This window comes from Propithecus coquereli, unplaced genomic scaffold (genome assembly GCF_000956105.1).
Source record: "Propithecus coquereli isolate 6110/MARCELLA unplaced genomic scaffold, Pcoq_1.0 Scaffold106, whole genome shotgun sequence".
Lineage (NCBI taxonomy): Eukaryota > Metazoa > Chordata > Mammalia > Primates > Indriidae > Propithecus > Propithecus coquereli.
This window is the reverse complement of record NW_012134525.1, coordinates 4963756-4983063: the sequence shown is the minus strand read 5'-3', so window position 1 is coordinate 4983063 and position 19308 is coordinate 4963756. Positions and strand designations below refer to the sequence as shown.

Below are 19308 nucleotides of genomic sequence, written 5' to 3'. Positions count from 1 at the left end.
CTGTTTATAAAATTTACTAACGTGTTTATCTTCTTTGCTCATCATTGCTCATTTATCTTACTTTTTCTCAGTTTACTTCATATTAAAACATTGTTATTGCTTAATTTTTGGGGGGGCGGTCTGTCAATTGCATAGTCTCTTCTTTTTTTGTATGAAAATGTCTTTATTTTACCCTCTGCAATAGTTTTAATGTGTCTCTCAAAGTTCATATGTTGAGAATGTCATCCTCAAGACAATAGTGTTGAGAGGTGAGACCTTTAAGAGATGATTTAGGTCATGAAGGCTCTGCCCTTATGAATGTATTAATGCCATTATTGTGGGAGTGGGTTCGTTGTCAAGGGCGTGGGTTCCTCAAAGGATGAGTTCAGCCCCTTCCCTCTCTCTGTTGCCCATTCGATGCCTTCCACCAGCAAGAAGACCCTAACCATGTGCTGGCACCTTGACCTTGGACGTCCCTGTGAGGAAATAAATTTCTGTTCTTTATAAATTACCTAGTCTGTGGTATTCTGTTATAACAGCATAAGACAGACTAAGATGTCCCCATTTTTGATCAGTAATTTAATGAGATATAGAGTATTAGTTTGATGGTTATTTTCTTTTACCACTTTAAATGTGTTATTCCATTATCTTCTGGTCTCTATGTCATTAGTGAAATGTCTAGTGCCAATCTGATTGCCATTATTAGTTTCATGATTTATCTTTTGCTCTCTAGTTGCTTTTATGACTTTCTCTTTGGCGCTCTTGTTCTGCCGTTTACCACTGTGTGTGTGTGTGTGTGTGTGTGTGTGTGTGTGTGTGTGTGTGTGTTTCTTTTGAATCTTGCTTGGGATTTGTAATTTTCTGGATCAAGAACACGTGTATTGCTTTAATTCTGTTAAATTCTCCTACTCCTTCCTCCTAGAATTTCAAATAAATGTATGTTTTGTTTTCTCAACTTACTCTCCATGTCTTACAACCTCTCTTTCACATTTTTCTATTTCTTTTTTTCTCTTTCTGCTACATTTGGAATACTTTCTTCAGGTCCGTCTTTCATGACACTGATTTTCTTTTTAGCTGTATCTAATATGCAATTCAACTTTTGTTAACTTTTGAATTGTATTTTTGAATTCTATTCAGGTTTTTTTTTTTTTCAAATCTGCCCTTTTTTCATAGAGGATGGTTCTTTCATTAACCATAATTAGTTTATAGACCCCATCAGATTATTCTCTTACCATCAGTTCTTGATGGTGCTAATTCTTCTGCTCGTGTATGTGGCCTTACCTTCTGACTGGTTTGGTTCTTTGGTTCGTTCAGCAGGAATTGTTTATTCTGAGGGAGTCTTGTGGGTCCTAATTTATCAAAATATTTCTACAGAGCAATTTGAGTTTGCTTCTACAAAGGTTTCTCTGGTTCTGGGAACATTTTTTTATAGGGATTTATCATTTCAGAATTCTTACACAATCTAAACAATGTAAATTTGGGCAATATACTTGTGCATGGTACAGGCTTGGTGGGTTTTTATTTATTTTTTTCATTCTATGCATTTTTTTTTTTTTACATTGAGACTGGGGCATAATGCAGACCTACTTGCCTCTTCCGTGAGCTACTAGGGGAAGTGATAGTTTTTCTAGTCCTATTTTTATGTAAATAGAGGTTTTCAAGAATTCTGACTTGATTCAGTTATGTCACTTCCAGTCTCTTACATGGGCACAGGGCCGCATCATGCTAATCACTGGGTGCCCCAGGCATTAAAATCCAAGACCTAGCAAAGATGTGGAAACAACCCAAGTGCCCATCAATACATGAGTGGATTAATAAAATGTGGTATATGTATACCATGGAGTACTGCTCAGCCATAAAAAACGGTGGTGAACTAGCACCTCTTGTATTATCCTGGATGGTGCTGGAGCCCATTCTTCTAAGTGAAGTGTCACAAGAATGGAAAAACAAGTACCACATGTAGTCACTATCAAATTGGTACTAACTGATCAATACTTACGTGCACATATGGTAGTAACATTCGTCAGGTGTCGGGGCAGGAGGGAGAGGGGAGAAGGGTTTAGGTAAATGCACACCTAGTGGGTGTGGTATGCACTATCTGGGGATGGCCACACTTGTAGCTCTGACTCAGGCAGTGCAAAGGCAATATATGTAACCTCAACATTTGTACCCCCATAACATTTTGAAATAAAAATATAAAACAAGAAAAAAAAGTCCAAAGCCTAGACCCCTAAGCAGTTGTTCCAGATTCAACCCACCTTTGAGCAATTGCAATATTTGCTCTCATGCCTTCTGCTTTGGCGTTGGATTCTCTCTTCATTTTTGGCCTGTATTAAGAAGGAAAGTATTATTTTGTGTCTATAAAGTACATTCTCATGATGGCCACACTGGGTTATATTTTATATATGTTTGGAACTGAAGGAAGGTCTGGATGAGTTCAGTCTGACATTTATTTCTTTGTAAGTTAATTCATTCACAAACTATTCATTGACTACCTGACACATCCCTGGCATTGTTATAGGCGCTGGGGTACAACAATAAACAACACAAAGTCTTTGCCCCTGTATAATTTTCATTCTCTAAGGAAAGACAAAATAAACAATAAATAAAATATTTAGTAAAATCAGATGGAGCTGTGAAGAAAATTAAGGCAGGGTAATGGTGGAAAGACTGGGTTGCGTGAACGTGCTTTACTTAGGATGGCAAAAGAAGCTTCTCTGAGGAATGACCTTTGAGCACAGGTTTGCATGAAGTGATGAAGACTCATCATGCTGATATCTGGGGTATTAGGATTAGATATGCAAGAGACTTATTAAAGCAACTCCTGTGAGCAAGACCATAATGGGGTGAAAAATGAAAATGTGGGGCTCCTTGTTCAAAAATAACATTAAGAATTTCAAGATGGCAACAGCAAAGCATTCAACCAAGTACTGAGTGCTCTTGAGTGCTCTGACTGTGTGGGAAAATAGGAGGGCACTACGGGAGCCTGGGAGATGCATGTCTAACCCAGGGGAAGAAGAGACAGGAGGGAGGAAGGCTGAGCAGAAGCATCCTAGAGTGCACTGCTGTTCTAAGAGAGTTTGGCAAGGCTACTGGGGAGTCTTTGAGCCAAAGCCACCTGTCAGGTGAATTTTCATCTCCCAGGAATAGGTTTGCCTTGGTATCCTTGCCATACTCACTCAATAACTAGGAGTAGCCTATGGGAAACAGAGCTTCAGCACAAATGCAGAAATGGATTTCAGAGCACAGCAGCTATAATTCCTGGCCAATTATTCCTCTTGTAAGTCGGATGTCTACAATGCACATTCAGCAATTCTTAATTATATTTACGCTGACTCCTAGATCAATAGCTTTAAATGAATTGTTTCGAATACCCAAAGCATTCAGCTGTCATGTAGACAAACATACATGTAAAATTCTGATTCCTATTCAACACTTTGAAATCACTGCAGCCTCACTGGGTAAAGAGATATTTAGGAAGAGGAAACAGCGATTGCAAAGGCTCTTATTATGGGTTGAATTATGTCCCCCACCCCAAACTCTTATGTAGAAGTCCTAACCTCCAATACCTCTGAAGGTGACGTGGTCTCATTCTTGCTGAGACTGGTCTTGAACTCCTGACCTCAAGCAATCCTCCCACCTTGGCCTCCCAGAGTACTAGGATTACAAGCGTGAGCCATTGCACCTGGCCTAACGTTTGTCTTTTAATGAATTGTTAAAGGTGGGTTTGCTGAGGAAAAGGCATGCATGTCTTAAAATTTCATATAGAACACCAGATTTCTTTTCAAAAGCTTCACTCTCAATTTCAAAGTTAATTTTTATGGGGCTATTTGCCATCGCCTGAGAGGGAGAGGCTATAGATCCTCAAAGAGAGTTCGCCAGATTTTGTCATGAACATTTCTTCCCTTCCTGTCTTCCTTTTTCTTACCCCTCCAAAACTTCCCAGAACAAGAAATAGCTATGTGTCTTGTAACAGAAATGATTGGAAGGTTCTAACCAGCAGGCACATACATCATGGCATCTAGTCTAGGGTAAGATGACCAGGTCGTGCCATTAAAAAATGTCATTGCCTTCACTTGTCTGTTGGCTTGGGTAAGGTTTATTCAGCCAGCCTTCATAAGAGGGCTGAAAAATGATAGTCAGGTTGGGCCCATGACATCTGGGGAAACTCCACTTGAATCATTTCTTCTAAATCCGCAGAACTCAGGAGCTTCCGGTAGGCCACGGAATAATGAGGTATACATTTATTTCCTCATTAGTCAGAAAGCACCTTTACATAAAAGGACCCTTTTATGTTTAATAGGATATGCTTGGAGAAAATGTGAATTATTATCTGAATTACTTTATCTTCTTCCCACACAAGGCTATATAAAATTAAACACATCCTAAATCTAGACTATCATAAAAAATGAAATAGTATGTCTGTGTATCTTACTTCAGGCTGCTATAACAAAGTATCATAGACTGGGTGGCTTCTAAACAACAGAAATGTATTTCTCACAGTTCTGGGGACTGGAAGTCTGAGATTAAGGTGTCTGTATGGCCGGGTTCTGGTGTAGGCCCTCTTGAGGGTGAGATAGCTCTCTGGGGTCCCTTTTGTAAAGGAACTAATCCCATTCATGAGGGAAGAGCCCTCGTGACCTAATTATCTCCCAAAGGCCCCTCCTTTTAACACTATCCCATTGGGGGTTAGTATTTCAACACATGAATTTGAGGGGATACAAACATTCAGTCTGTTGCACTATGCTATCAGGTTAGGTGCCCCAGTTGAAAGGTAAGACTACCTTGGCAGCTTCCCAAATGCCTGCCAAGGTGCCTTCTTTCCCCTTCCTCTTGTGAGCAAGGTGGGGTGGGCTGTGGAGCTGGGGAGAGTGCATGACCTCTGATGAAGTCTTAATTGTGTCCATCATGAATGTTTCCTGTTCGTGGCTAGCACCTTGGGTAGAAAGGGGGCTGGAATTCCTCCCCACATTCCCCCCTGCTTTCCACCTTCAGGTCCCTGTGTTACCCCCAGAAGCCACATGGCCGTCTTTAACGTGGATGAGTCTAGGGCCCCGGATCTCAGGGCAGCAGCTCCAACTCTGTGACACGGGTATGGACAGCTTCTCCTTACTGGACACCTTGAAGGCCGGGGCTCTGCCTCCTTCATGCCGGTGTCTTCCTGTGAGCCTGGTGCCACAGGGGCAAGGCTCTCCAACTGTGGAGTGACTCCTCCATGTCCCAGCGCGACCCCACCCTCCCCCTTTTGCCTCCCTCAGATGCGGGGCAGGTTGTGCTCACATTTCACAAGATTACGCCACTAGATGAGAAAAACGCGTACTTTATTCAGGACAGCGAGCTCAGTCGTGTAGATTGCATTCCCTGCAGAAATGAGGATCTAAGTGTAGTGGCCTTTAAAAGCTGAAATAAATCAGGGCTCCTTGGCCATACTACTCTGGTCTGTCAGTTTTTGTCTTTTTCTAGAAGCATGCACCGTTAGGGAAAATTAAGGAAGAGCAAATGAGAACCAGCTCATTGTGTAATCACTTAAAACCTTCAGAGTCGGAATAGCTATCTGTAATTTAAAATATAAATGTTTGCAAATGGTTTGTGTCTTGATCAGTTATGTAAAGACCTGCATTTGAGATGTGCCAAAGGAGCTTTTAGATGATTCTTTTTTTAAATGACAGCCTTGCTTGTCTTTGTGGAACTCTGTATTTTTCAGTTTTCACCTATGTTAAGCCTTTGAATTTTTTTTTATTGACTGAAGTTGGTGGAAGAAATGTTTATGATTATCAGAATTTTTATAGAATCCTCCACCACCTTTTCCCAAAAGGAATATGAGTCATCTGGTGCTTATATAAAATCAAACACTGTTTAAACTCAGGGAGTTGCTTTTTTTTTTTTTTTTTTAAAGAATAAAGTGCAGTTTAAAGAGAATAGAGTAGGAGCTATTACCAAGCACCTGTTTTGGTCTCTTGTGGGGGCAGGTGCTTTTTTCTTAGGAATGGTGACTCTGTGTTTCTGTTTTTCCTCTTCTTTCTTAGAACAAATAGAGGAACTCTCTAATGGAGGCTTCCTTACCCAACAAGACCTACTGATGAATGTAGAATCTTAAATGAAAAAGAAGTCAGTGGATGTGGCTTCCTGGACTCTGTGCTTGGACCAAAAATAAAGCGAGTCCTCGCCACAGGGGTTTGGCTCAGCCCAGCGCCTGCAGCAGCCGCTGTTTTCCATGGCTTTGCTGGAGCAGCGCGCTTCTCTGGGCAAAAGTTCCTGAAGCCTTTGGAGACTTTTAGTTTTTTTATTTTTTTTTTTTCTCTGTAACTTTTATTGTTTTTAGAAAGAGTGGTGTCACCCTTACTTGTCATTAAAAAATAGTGTGGGAAAAACAAATAAAACTACCCAAAGAATAAAATAGGAAAAGCCAAAACAACTCCCTAAATGAATGAAAAAATGTATACCCTTCATTGTTTCGTGAGCTAACTTTTTCCAGGCAAGTTGATTTAGAAACTATGAGAAAATTTTCTCCTTGATCTTTGGTTTCTTCTATTTTTAACATTTTTGGCAAGTCTACACATTGTAGTTACATAAGAAAATCAGAAGAAAGATATTTGGTATTAAAAAAACGTCATCCCTTGACTCAAGAAGAGTTCTTCTGGCACTACTATGAGAGAACTTGAATTCCTGTCATAAAATAATAGGCATAAATGTCCAACCCACACGAGCTTTTTGGCCAGCTTCTCTGTGGTCCCTGAAGAAGCCTTCCAAACCATGGTCCTGCCCTGTGAAAGGCATCTGCTTGGTGGCTGGAGGGAGGTGCCAGTGCCTTAGGCCTGAAAAGGGACAGCCCCCACTTCTTTGCTCCCAGTTGGTCGTCCTTTTTACTACTCACTGACAATTTTTGAGTACCTACAGTGTGCCAGACCTGCTGCTAACTGCTTTGCACCTACTGTCTTATTTGATCACCACCACAATCCTGCGAGGTGTAATGCACTAGAATGTTTTATGAGAGAGAGAAAGTAGAAGCCTATGGGATCTGCTTTTAAGGAACTCCCTGTCCAGAAGGAGGGACACACATATATATATGTATGTATGTGTAAGTTCAAGGAAGCATGTTAGTGGTAAGAACTAAAGCTAATGCTTGTTGCAGACTTACCTTGTGCCTGCTGCTATGTCAAATGCTTTATTTGGATAATGCCATTTAACTTTCATAACAGCACTACGAGATACATAATTTTCTTGTCTCCATTTTACAGAAGTGGGGAAAGAGGAAGCTAAAGTTCAGTGATGTTATATAGTAAGTTCAAGAGCCCACAGCTCTGAAAATGGTAGACCTGGGAGTCAAACCCAGGCAGTCTGAGGTCAGATTCGTTTCCTTAGCCACCGGTCCATACAATGCAGGGACCAAAGCACACAAAGTACAGGTGGTGTAGCTAGTGGACCAGACAGGGGAAGGGCCACATTCTCTGTCCTAGGTGTCATTCAGGGTAGGCTTCTTTCTTCCCAAGTACTTTTTCTGTCACTCTTACTGCTGGAAATGCAACTCTTCAGATGGCGACATTTCTATCCTGCCTATTCTCCTCAGTAAATGTTTTTTGGCCCATGGACAACTGAATGTGCCAGGCTAGGCATGGCAGACTCCCTGGTTCAGGGAGTTCTTAAACGTTGGAGTGCGGCAGAGCCAGTACATCCACAGGTGACGGGTGCAACCCTAGAGTCTGCATTTTAACCTGCACCCAGGTGATCTTGGCCATTTTGACATTTCTGAAGGACCCCAGGGGACCCAGGGGGAACGGAATAGTTAAGTCAATGGATAGAGGGCTCGGGGTAGTTAGGATTGTATTTTTTCTTCAGTGGCCGCCACCTTCTACCAAAGGCCCTGGAACTCAAGAAGAGAAAAGTGAAAAAGAAAAAGGAAAAAAAAAAAAAAACAAGGGGAGGTGATGCTGGAGGAAAAGTATAGAACTCAAGACTAGCAAGTCAAACCCATAATATTTTCTGAGAAGCAAGGGTTCCAAATGAGCACAATAGGAAAGATCAGAAACAAAGCCAAATTAGGGAAGGGTCAGAGAGAAGAGGCTGGGGTGGGCTGAACCTCCACCCAAGGGCAGCTTGTGTTTGAAGTCCGAGTTTGATGGGCCTGCGAGGGGCTGGCAGGTGGGTGGGTGGGCCCTGGTTATACACAGGCTAGAAGTTGGGGGGAGGCATGAGAATAGCGAAGGAATCTGACTGTTTTGATACAAAGGGAGGGCTACAGATTGAGAGCTTTGGCAAAGGAGGGACAAGCTGCTTCCTAACAGCAACAGCGTGGTCAGAAGAGGCCACCCAGAGGCGGCAGCACTGGAGGATGGTAGCTGGCCGCAGGCAGGGGAAAGGGCTGACAAGTGCGGTCGGCATTAGGGACCGGGAGAGTTGTCCGATTGATAAAGCCAAACCTGAAGGTTCTCAGAGGTGTTCTAGTAGCCTTTGGGAGGGGGTAGACTCTCCTTGCTTGTCTAGCAGAAGAGAAATTTTTAGCTATTTTTATATAATTGGGATCTGGCATAAGACCTCATTTGGGGGAAGAGAGGAACCATGTTGCTTAAAAAGGCTTATAAACCACCAGGAGTTTTTAAAATCTCTCTCTCTCTCTCTCTCTCTCTCTCTCGATGGATAAGTTGGGGGCAGTTTTTGGAGGGCAGTTAAGCATAAAGTATTTAAGAGATGCATTGCTCATTGCTCGTGGAAAGAACACTACTGGCACTGAGATTGAGGCTTTGGTTTCAGCTGCAGGTCTGTCCTAACTGGGGACTTTCATGCATCCACTTCACTTTTCTGGACATTAAGCGTGTTTGTCTTTGTTTTTAATAAATTAAGAAGTTGAATTGAATTAGGTGATTTTCAAGCTTTGTCCTGCTGTATGGTACTATCGTCCATGGCTTTGCTCTCAGGCCTCCCAGCAGACACGTGGGGTGGGTGGCAGGATCATGGCTTGAGGAAAATTAATGTCCTGGTGTTGTGTAGGATGATTGAGGGAGGCAGGTTGGGGGCCAGGCGGCTGCTACTGAAGGGGTACAGAGGGAGTGGGAGTGGGTGCAGCAGAGATGGAAGGTAGGGCTGGGCAACAAAGTCACAGAAGTTGAGACGGCACTTAAGGAAGGGAGACCATACATTTTCTTTTTATGTAATATTAGAAAAGACATTCCCGAAACTAATTAATTTCCTGTCTTCCAAATTATTTTTCCTTTGAGGTATATTTTTAAAACTTACTTTTTAAACAAAGCTTGCAGGTAAAGGTCTTTGCAGCACCATGCAAAGATGTTTACAAAGGTCTACCATGAGTTTTTAAACATTCTTTTAAAAGAATGGGCTTGCTTCCAAAGGAGCTGCCTTTTCATTGAATGCTGGAGAATGAAAACTTGTGAGCTGTTTAAATTGGCCTGGGGAACAGCATGTCCAGTAGCCACTGTTGATCTTTGCGTGAAGTAGCTCAGTCTTTTGGGAAGGTTTGTCGATTATGGCTCGTCGTGATTATGGGAGCGTGGTTCTCTCCACTGGGGAAAGAACTGTTTATCTGTGTAGTATCTGATTAGCAATCATGCAGATACACAGTTCAAGCACAAAAAGTTGCTGTGTTCCTACTGGTCCTGGATCCTGTGTTGGGTACTAGTGCTGCAGTGAAGTCTTGGGTGCCAGCCCAGCCCTCACTGACTGAGGGAGGGGCCAGCCATGTGAACACAGAAATACAGCACGGCCTGAGGTTATGGCGTGTTTGCATCAGACAGCTGGGTAAAGGAGACAGAAGTCACAGGATTGGGATGATCAGCCATCTCTTCCTTCTTTCTCTACCTCTTCCCCCCTACTTTACCAGAAGTTGAAGTTAAACCAGAGAGAGGTTTGAAGAAATTGAGGCTGGACAAGGGAGAGGCCTTACCTGGGTGGATGGAAAGTTTTTAGATTCCCCGCAGAGAAAGCTTCCGATATCCTGTTCCTGGATGGTAGCCACATACAGGTGCGTGGGACTGTTGAGTCTAGAGCTTCCTGTCGATTGTGGGGGTGTGGAGAAACACCTCACAGATAACGGGGGACTCTGTTCTGAGCATTCTTTTTGTGTCTGCGGCTGGGCAGTAATGGGGACAAATGTGCCCTGTGATGGGGTTATCTCTCTTGTTTGAGAAAACTCCTGAGAAGATTGTGCATTCCTTGTGTGTAGACAAGAATAAGTTATGTTTTAAATGGAGTTCTCCTTGAATTGATGTAACAATGCATCTCTGCTAAAAAAAAAGAGAAAAAAACAGCTGACTTTGCATAGGCAAGCTGGTCTGTAAAACTTAATATTGGGTCTCCAAGAAGGCCCCCAATAAACAAATACACTCCTCTTCTCTACATGGCTTCAGAAAAGTTGATTGAAACAACAAAACAACAAAAACAAATATCAGCTTTATTTCGTATGGAAGCCAGACTATTAGCGCAGGGGCCTGCTAACTCTAAACACCAGATTGGCCAACGCTTTCTCATGCAGTGCTAGAGAAAAGCTCCCAGCTAGATGGTTGCCTGTTCTCTCTTCAGAGTTTCTAAGGATGCAGCCTTAATCCTCCAGTAGGAGCTCTATATTCTGATAACAAGAATAACTTTTTAAATAGTTTAGAAAGTTTTCCTGTTAACAGAATACAGAGATTATAGCTGGGTTATAACCTGATGTGTTAAATGTAGAACATTTTAAAATTTAGCGTGAGAAAATTTTATATTCCATTCTAAAAAGTGTTTGAGGGATTAGTGGGAATGCATGAGGGGTATAATTTGCCCTGGTATATCCAAATTCATGAAATAAGCCATATTACACTAGATTTTATTATATGCAAAAGATACTGGAACTCCCTCATGATATTAGGCTAAGTGTGTTATAAATGTTGGGGAATATTGAGTCATTATCAAATAACTGAGATTGTTATTTCCTTTTTATTTTTTTTTATTCTTTATTATTTTTTTTTATTATTTATTTATTTTTTTTTTGAGACAGAGTCTCACTCTGTTGCCCGGGCTAGAGTGCCATGGCATCAGCCTAACTCACAGCAACCTCAAACTCCTGGGCTCAAGCGATCCTCTTGCCTCAGCCTCCTGAGTAGCTGGGACTACAGGCATGTGCCACCAGGCCCGGCTAATTTTTTTATATATATATTTGTAGTTGTTCAGCTAATTTCTTTCTATTTTTTTAGTAGAGACGGGATCTTGCTCTTGCTTGGGCTGGTCTCGAACTCCTGAGCTCGAACAATCCGCCCGCCTCAGCCTCCCAGAGTGCTAGGATTACAGGCGTGAGCCACCACACTCGGTCTGTTATTTCCTTTTACCTGAGAATTAGAAGTGCACCCAAATTAAGCAACAAGGAAGCATTGTATTTCTTTCTTCTTATGCAAGGCTCCCATTGCCACCCTGTCCTGCCCCCGAACCCCCTACCACCTCCTGCCCTATCCCTTATTCATAAACACACATTTGCATTGAACTGAATCGTTTTCTATTACTCATATCATTTCTTACTGTTAAGTCAACAGTTGTAGATCCTCTTGTTACCAGTCATGGCATCATTAACCATATAATTGTTTTCCATTTATGAAGTGCTTTCACAGGCAGTGTCTCTTTTATTAAATAATTTTCACACAATAACCTTGACAGGTAAGCACCGCTATCTTTAAAGAAGACAAAATGGCTGTTCATAAAAGGTGTGTTGTCCAAAGACATAGCCAGTTAAAGTCATTGTCAGGATTTGAATCCAGGTCTTTGACTCCAGACCACAGAGGTTTGAGAAATATGTTTTCAGAGTGACATGTGACAGTATACATAGGACTAGGTCTATGTTTCTTCTTCTTCCCTCTCTGACCCCCTTAGATGTGCCCTAGAACCTCCGGTCTTACGTTTTGAACTACCCAGCTGTCTAAAGAGGCAGTGTTAAGTAGGTGTTAAGAGATTTAGAGTCAGCTTGGCTACTTACTGGTTCTGTAACTCGGGACAAAGTTTTGATCTCATTGTGGCTCAGTTTCCTTAAGTGTAAAATAGGGATAATAATAATAATGATGATGCATAGGGTTGTGAATATTGAAATAAATAGTAAGTCCTCAATAAATGCTAATTATGTTGAATAGAATTCTAAGCATCCTAAGATTCTGAGTAGCTGTTTGGTCTCTCAAGAATCTGATTTTCTATTAAAACTTGCATCATAATGTGATTCAAAGGATAAACATGATGATAGCAAAAACTGCTTTATTCAGTACTTGCTATGCTAAATATTTTACATATGCTGTGTTTAATTCTCACAGCACCCCTGCAGAAGCTGTGCCCCTAGCCACTAGGCTATATTGCCTCTAAATCTTGCCTGTGATTGGCATTAATTTTACCCATCCCCTGTCAAGCTTAAAATTGTAATCTTTTGAAAATTAGAACTGTATTTTCCAATTTCCAATCTTCTAGCCCATTTTGTGTTCTCCACTCCCCTTCAAGGATCTTTTGCAGTGGTTCCAGATGTCATATATAAGTTCCCAGAGCTGGGGTTAAAAATTTTCCAGACTTTGAGGCTCAAATTCACTTAAATTGGCTAAGAGTAAATAAGTCTGTTGACAGTTACGGGAGCCAGCTTCCTTGAATTTGAACATTTTTCCTTTACAGTAGGACTTTTCTAAGAAAAGATTGGCATACTGTGTGTCAAAGGAAAAGAAAAAAATGGTAATTGACAATGACCTTTATCCCAGTTCAGGTGGAGGCTCACAGTAACATCATACAATCTGGTATATACCTAATGCTTTAAAAGTAAAAATACTTAAATTTTTGACTTGCCTTAATTTTGTATTTCAGTCATTATTTTAGCTTTATCTGTAGTTTCCTCTACATCCTTCATTCTTCTACTTGCACCTGACTTAGGAATTATGTTCTCAAATCATATTTTTTTAACCATAAAAAATGGATATTTTCTAGCTAGTCCAAAGATCTGGAAATAATATAGCAAGCATTTACTGACCTAAATGTTTTTTTTTTTTTCCTTTTAAATAAAAATCAGTAAAATCATTAAGATGTCTTTGATAAAGATTAAAGGAGTCAACTGAGCTTTTATCTTATAATTTTACCTTCACTATTTATTTTTAAAACTGTGGTAAGAGTGGATCGACCCTAACCAAGGTTGGACCAAAGATTGCCCATCTTCCTCATTGTTGCGAATCTGAGCTAGTTTGTATTGTCATCCAGAAGGAACATCATTCTCTTTATTAAAAAAACATTTTTTTAAAAGTCTGTCATTTCTTCTGTAGACTGTGTATGTGGTGTATTAAACCACACCAACTAAATCACACTCTTTCCTTTTCTTTCACCCTTTCCCTTCTTTCTCACCACTGAGTGTCCTCTTCTGACTAATGATGTTTCAGAGTCTGAATTGGTGAATCCTTATGAGTCTTTGCCAAAAACACCTGTGCATCGATTTATTGCAGCTGTTGCTACCACTGCAGTCTATAAAGATGCATGCAGTGCATCTTTTTTTAGAATATTTACTCATACTTTTAATGCCAGAATGGCCGCCTTGATGACTAAATAAATAAGCCTACGAAACAGTGAGAATGCAATTTGAATGGCCATTGAAGAGCTAGAACATGATGTGTAAGGGTCATGTGACAGACCTCGGTAGGGCTACACCTATTCGTACTGACTTCATTTGCATTTGGAAATAACATGCATTTCAAAGCTCTGAAATCATGCATATCTTTGAAAATGAAAACGGGACAGCAATATTTCTCCCAACTAATCTGACAAAATGCAGGGATATGGCAGCTCAAAGTTGAGGAAGTGGATTAGTTGGAAAAAAAATAGCAAAGCTGCTTCTCAGGCAGGAATCTTTCCAATTGTGGGGTTGTTTTCTGAGCTAAGATAGCACCTAATAAGTAGGCAGGAGTAACACAGCTCGTAAGGGTTGATGGAGTTGCATCTTTAGGCACACTCTTTATTGGAGCCTGGGAAGGTCAGATGATGTTTATTTTATTCCCACACACACACACTCACATACACACCTCTCTAAAATAAAAACTTAGTCCACTTTTATTCAATATTTGGAGTGTGGGAGGAGGGTTCTGTGGACTATTCCAGCCATAAACAGAAAAATATTGTGGGAAGATGAGAAATTAGATTAGTCATTCTTCAATTTTGAAGAGTTGGAATTTTAGATAACACTGAGGAAAGGAGCAGCCCATTTGAAGGAGAGGTTGGATAGATGTCTTGTCCTTTCAGGAGATGGCCATGTAACTTCAGAGCATCCCTGTCAGTGGAAATACCTAGCCTCAGTGAGTTGGCAGTAAGCTTACATGTCGAGGTAGAATCCTCACATAACTAAAGGCAGGAGTTCCAATTTGGTTGCTCTTTTGTGGTTTCACTTTGATACAAAGCATTCATCGTTCACTGTCATTTATTCATTCATTCAGCAAACATGTAGTGAAGTCAACTCTGCGCCTGGCACCATTATCACTCCTGGGGCCCCAGCAATGAAGATGATACTATATGTCCTCTGTGTGGGGTATTTCTGGGACATTTCTCTTGTGTCCACCCTACAGGGAGTCATCCTGCCAGCTAATCCTGCTGGGAAGAGTCCTCCATCCCACAGATGATATTGAACTGCTTTTCCCCCAGCTGGTTATCAGCTTTGGTCCATCTCCTTTCTTTCCTTCTCACCCTTAGGTACCACCAAGACCTCTTAAAGTGGTCGTGGCTGGAGAAGACGGATCTCTCAGGAGGGAGTGGGAGAGTTGTTTCACGTCTTCCTTATCCTGGCAAGAACTCTTTGATTTTTCAACTAATGAGGCAAAAGGCATCAATAGGAAAAGAAAAATAAGAACTTTCCTTGCCAGCGTTGCTTAGTTACCTTGTCAACATTCCGTTGCAGCCCAGTCGAATTCTCTCTGCATATTTTTATAGTGCACATGTTTTATTGCTATAATTGATCTATTAGGCAGGAAATGTGGAGAACACATGGAGCTCCTGTCAGTTTTATGCTATTTATTTGGATTTCCGTTTTTCTCTTTCCAAAGGCCTCACTCTTTATTGTCCTTTTCATTCCTCAACCTGAGTAATACTCTGAGGGAATCACATCAGTGTCCATATTGGTGCATTGAACTTTGCAGAATTTAAAGTCAATAACTAACCTCAGAACTAGATACTAAATTGTAAACTCTTCATAGGCAAGGACCAAATTTTAATTAACTCTATGTCCTTAGTGCCTAGCCTTGTGTCTGGCACATATAAGGCCTTTAATAAATGTTTATTGATTGAATGAACAATTGGCTTTGAATATTTACTGAGAACCAGCATTGTCATGGATGTTATTCATAACACAGAATTTGCTTCTAGTTTCTGCCCAGGGGACAAAACTTATGACTTGTTCTTTTTTTCTGGAGACTGGACAAGGATGGAGAATAACCACTGGATTGTTGCTAGCACAACATTTTTATTCAGCCAAAGAAGCTTTTCTGCATGAGGCGGTAGTAGTAGCAGTTGTGCTCCATCTGGCATTTATAAAAAGGTATTCACTGGGGACCTCCTAGGTGCTGGGTGCTGGGCTATCCAAGTCAATCCAGATCGAAAGACCTGGTCATTGTCACCATCTGTCAAGGCAATTGTAATCAAAACAGTGAGTCTGTCCTTATTCTTTTTCCCAAACACACTCAACTGAAGACTCTATGAAGCAAGCTGTCGACAAAACAACAAATGGAAGTTTATTTATTCATTCCTTTACTCAGCCAGCTAGGCAGCACTCCAACCCATTACTTCACAAAGAATATACTTCTTCTGAGATTTTGTTAAAATTAGATATAGATCTACTAGGTCTAGGGTGAAGCCTGAGAGTCTTCATTTCTAACAAGCTGCCTTAGTTAGATCAGGCCTTGGTACTTAAAGTGTCATCCATGGACCAGTAGGTTTGGCATCACCTGGAAGCTTATTAGAATCTTAGGTGCCACCCAGACCAATTGAAGCAGAACCTGCATTTTATCAAGATCTCGCTTTGACATTTGATAAGCACTGCTCTGACCATTTAATTAGCTGACAGTATAAATTATGGGCAGGGGTCCCAATGGGGCTCTGGGTTGGAAAAGTAAGGCCAGGTGGATTTACTTTCCCTTTTTAATTTCAAAACTCTTTGGGGTACCTGTGCCAATATGGAATGTGGCACTTGGAAAAGACACAAAAGAGTACCGCTTTGTTCAGTCATTCAGTGGCATGGCAAATCTGTTATTATCCATCCTGGATTGCCCTTGTCTTTATACATGGGGGCCCCCCTGACAAGCCTATCCTTTCTTAAGAGATTTCACTTTAGGTGAAAAAGTTTCACTCAAAGACACATCCTCATGTCTGACTGTGTCAGAATGATTAACAAGTTTGGACCAAACACCAGGAGATCAGAGTTTCTGTTTCCTTGTCTATAAAATGGAGATAATAATAATACCACCTGTTCTAGCTTCCTTTGTAGTCTTTTTGTGAGGAGCTTTGAAATATACATGTGCAGGAGCTTTGAAAACATAAAAATGTTCATGAGATTTTAAAACAGCTTCAGTGAGAAAAAAGTCTTCTATGTTTCAGTGCCGGAGAGATATGGGTTCAAAATTTAGTCTTACCATCTACTAACTTTGTGATTGCTGGAAAATTATTTTATCTAGTTGAAACCTCATTTTTTTTTTTGTATATCAAATGGTCATAAAAACTTCCACCATACAAGGTGTGGTGGGAGGATTAGAAATGTAAATAATAGATGTAATGGGTCTGGTGCATAGTCATGTTTAATAAATGGTGGGCAACAGCAGCATGAAGGGATTCGACTGAGAAATAATCCTCCAAAGACACCTTCTCTCTCAGGTAAGCCTGTTAAGTTGGGGCAAAAAGGGAGGGTGATTTAAGGTTTTGGAAAAATGCCCATCTAGTTCAAGAGATTGGTATCTTGAAGTTTGTTGTTTAAGTATCTCTACAAGAAAAACCCCCAAACTTCAAACAAGGTTTTAATAATTATTTAACTATTTGGGAGTGCCAGTCACTGCCAGACTTTGTGATGGGGAGAATTTGCTGTGATTATTTTGTCTCGTTCACATGCCCCGGTCAGAGGTGCCAGGCGGACTTGCTGATGGTGTCTGCAAAGGTTTCTACATTGGTGTCCATGCAACCAGACACTCTGGGCCACTGGAAACAGCAGAGTTAGTGGTACCAAGGGTCATGTAAGGTGATGAAAGAAGGTTGATCCGAGGACTGTGGGAATTGATGGTGCCCTCATTATCAGAATAACAGAACAGCAAGTCTTATTTGCTCAAGACATGAGGAGGCAGCTGTTGAGTGTTTACTGCTTTACTATCAGCAATTAACATTTGAGACATAGACTGTTGTGTACTTTTTTTTTTTCTTACCATCCTTTCTCTGTGTTCCCACCCTCCAGTTCTTACTTCTCTTTTGGAAATGCCATTTTAAGGCCTTCCGTTTTCTTAAGCCTCTTTCCAGCAGACTAAGCCTTTGGGAGGTATTCTTTTGAAAAAGAGATTGCCCCATTCTTTCCCTAGAGTTTGCAGAGCTTGTGTGCTGAGATCCTTGCAGGTGACATTGCAAAGTACTCAGGAGTGTGTGATTTCACAGACAGCCTCAGGCACAGTGTCATGTGATCTGCTTTTCCACATGTATCTCTTTGTGGGGAGTGTGTATGCTCAATGTCATATGAGGAGGGAAAATAACCACGTCACAGATATGGCATTTCAGTGAAAGCCTATTAGGAAGAGGGTGGGGTGAAGAGGGAGAAAGCGAGTTGGCACAGGCTGCAGGGAGTGGGGGGAGAGGCACTTAGCGACAAGATTAGCAGTTCTGAGCAAAGAGCAGGGTCTGTAAGAGGCAACTGGGATGTCTCAGGTGTATTGTTTTGCCTTCATAACTTTAGGTTGAAAGCATCATGGAGCCATATTTGAGTGTGGAATGGAGTGTTTTTTCTAGGTAGAGAAAAAACAATTCTATAGGATCGTACTCCAAGTCCGTTTTAACGGATTTCATGATGGGCTCTTCTGAATCTGGCTACAGCTGTTGGCTGATTTTGTTAGGGCTTGACCTATGGTGAATCAGTTATCTCTTCTCTATTTGAAGGCCACAGGACACAGCTTTCACTTCCAGCCAATCTATACCAGCAGTCTTTGGGGAATATGTGGATAGAAGCTCTGGTTAAAGGGAGCTTCATGAACCAGCAGGAAAGACAGGTTAAAGGCCATTACTTTTTAAAATATAAGGCCACATGGAAAAAGCATTTGCTAGGAGTCAAAAAACTGGATTTTAATACCAACTGTGCCCCCTGCTAGCTATGGGACCTTAATAGACACGTAATTTTATCTCTTGGAGATCTAGGGGGGAGGATGCCTGCTGAAAATCTGTAAACCTCATCAGATTTTTGTGAGGGTCAATAAGATAGTGGAGAAGAGAACACTGAAGACTTCAAAGCTGTGCTGTCCAATATGGTAGCCACTAGCCATGTATGGCTATTTAATTAAATTAATTAAAATTAGATGTAATATAAAATTCAGTTCCCCAGTCACACTTGCCACATTTCAAGCGCTCAGTAGCCACATGTGGCTAGTGGGTATCCTACTGGACAGGATAGATAAAATGTGTGTGTTATCTATTACACAAAGTGCTATTAGACAGCTCTGCCTCAAAGTGCGGTATGATAAGGTGTGATATTAAGGATAGATAGGATGGCACATTGTAGGGGTGACAAATGCTGTCATAGTTAGGCATCCTTGGAAAGAAACAGAACTCACTTGAGTTAGCTGAAACAAAATAAGGGATTTATTTGGCTAGTTCAGGAAAAACAAATGTGTCCCAAAAGGTGGGAGGCACAGCTGGGCTTCAAGAGGAATTGGAACTGGTTTCTAGAAGATTATCAGGAACTAAAGAAGCCAGAAGTTGCTCTTCCCTTCTTACTACCTCTCTGTTTTTCTCTTGTCTTCCTCTCCTTGAGGCCACTTGGGCTCTTGTCTCTGTTTCTCTATGTATCAACAGCTTCCTCCCCTTCCTCTTCCTTCTCTCCCCCAACCTTGGCTCTGTAGACCAGCTGTCTCAACTCCACTACACATGGTCCAAACAGGGTTCAACCAGACCCAGTTCTATCACCTCTCATGAATAATACCCAAGAAAGGGTAGGTTCTGATCCCAAATTCCCAGGAGAGACATTCTTATTAGCCATTCTTGGTGTGGTAGCCGCCCCCTCCCATCAGTGGTCCACAGGGTAGTGGCCCCATACTTACTCATCAGGAGCAATGGCGGGGTTGGGGCTCAAAAAGGAGCCCATGTGGAATAGGGCCAGGTCATTGATCAACACCATAACATCTT

At 41.3% G+C, this 19308-nt stretch overlaps 1 protein-coding gene across 2 annotated transcripts in view; it reads left to right on the top strand.

Moving 5' to 3' along the window:
- MOB3B (MOB kinase activator 3B) overlaps positions 1–19308 on the top strand; it is a 207363-nt gene that overhangs the window by 42968 nt on the left and 145087 nt on the right. The gene's annotated exons all lie outside the window — the stretch shown is intronic.